At 37.4% G+C, this 1948-nt stretch overlaps 1 pseudogene; it reads right to left on the bottom strand.

The window, feature by feature from the left end:
- Positions 1-580: 580 nt before the first annotated feature.
- LOC118905038 lies at positions 581-1223 on the bottom strand (annotated as a pseudogene).
- Between the last annotated feature and the right edge of the window lie 725 nt (positions 1224-1948).

Below are 1948 nucleotides of genomic sequence, written 5' to 3'. Positions count from 1 at the left end.
AGTTTTTGGTTCAATATCCTTACCAGTAATTGGTCTATTTAGATTTTCTACTCTATCATGATTCAGTCTTGGAAGATCATATGTCTCTAGGAATTTATCCCTTTCTTTTAACTTGTCCTATTTGTTGGTGTATGATTGTTCATAGCAGTCTCTTATGATCCTTTGTTTTTCTGTCATGTTAGATGTAATTTTTTTTTTTTCTTTCAATTTTGATTTTATTTGAGCCCTTTCTTTTTTCCTTGGTGAGTCTCACTAAAGGTTTTCCCAATTTTTGTTGTCTTTCCAATGAACCAATTCTTAGACTCACTGATCTTTTCTATTGTTTTTTTTCAGTCCCTATCTCATTTATTTCTATTTTGATCTTTATTATTTCCTTCCTTCTACTAACTTTGGGTTTTGTTTTTTGTTTGTTTGTTTTTTTCTAGTTCCTTTAGGTGTAATGTTAGATTGCTTATTTGAGATTTTTCTTATTTCTTGAGGTAGGGCTGTATTACTATAAACTTTCCCCTTAGAACTGCTTTTACTACATCCCATAGATTTTGGAATGTTTTGTTTCTATTTTCATTTGTCTCAAGGTGTTTTACAACAGCAGGAATGTTCTCTTTCTCTTCTTGATGGATGGTGGGCACCAGACTGCTGGAAAAGCTTCATCTCACACTCTCTTGAGGACTCATTGTGTGAGGACAGAGCACCCCAGGTCTTTTACAGCAATGATCACCTGGCTATGGTTAAACCCTGGGGGTCATGATGGGAATCAGCTTCTTCTCCTTAGTTTCTCCATTGCATCTTTATCATCCCTAAGATCAAGCCCTGGATGATGGGAGTGTTGGTATCCTGGGGTTGCACTTCAGGATACCACTTTGCACAAATATCTGTAAATGATGCCAAACTCATAAGACAAAAGCAACTAAGAATACATTTGTTTACAGATAGGATAGGGGACATAATCTGTCATCATATTCTTGTCCAGCTGTATCCATAAACCCAGATTCACCAGTTTTCCATCTGCTATAACTTTTCCAGAATCATTGTCAAGAAGAGTGGGGATATATTCTCCAGGAAATGCACTGGTTGTGTAACTGATCAGTAGGCAAGTCTTACCTGCAGCTCCAGCCTCCGACCTCCACACACTTCACGGCCTCCCTCGGGGTTGTGGTGGCTGCTGGAGTGCTTGGATGCTGAGGTGAGAGGCGGCAGGCCCTGATGCCGGGACCACTGTCCATGCTGCTTCCCTCTCCAGCTGACATCAGAAAGCCTAAGCTCAGCAGCCACCACCAATCAAATATGGGTAGAATTGTTCTTTAACTGTGAACAGATAGGTTGCTTATTCAACTAAATAATGAGACTAGCTGTGATCATGGGAGTCACTTAACCACCCTGAACCTATCTTTCTTCTTATTTAAATGCATGTATTTTGCTCTATCATTTTTATATTTGAAGATAAAAGCCATATGGTTAAGCAACAGAAGTAAATATAAAGTTCATAGGTTATTGTTCATTTAAATTCCTTATCTTTGTGGAATTTATGGATCTAATTATGACTTTCTAATCTACACTTTCAGAATATTTAGTCTTATTTTTGAAACAAGGTTGTCTAGGAACTGTGTCTTTTTATTTTCTTTAAAAATGGCAGATCTTGACTAGGTTATATATTATTCTGAATAACCACAGTAGACTAAAACACGTCATTTCACAATTCACCCAAACACCATATCCTTTGTACTGAGGATTGCTGGAGTGGCTTTTCCAAAAGTTTTAGGATTTTCCAATCATTTCCATGACAGTATATTCAGTGAAGAAAAACCACAGCCCAAAGATCAAATACAATCAGCCATTAATTTTTGTGAATCAAGTTTTATTGGAACTTACCCATGCCCATTCATTTGGGTAATGCCTATGGTTGCCCTACAGTGGCAGAGTTGATTAGTTAAGATGGAATCTATCTGAC

Source organism: Balaenoptera musculus, chromosome 12 (assembly GCF_009873245.2).
Source record: "Balaenoptera musculus isolate JJ_BM4_2016_0621 chromosome 12, mBalMus1.pri.v3, whole genome shotgun sequence".
NCBI classification, from domain to species: Eukaryota; Metazoa; Chordata; class Mammalia; order Artiodactyla; family Balaenopteridae; genus Balaenoptera; species Balaenoptera musculus.
Note: the sequence above shows the minus strand (reverse complement) of the source record. Positions and strands in the feature narration are given on the sequence as shown.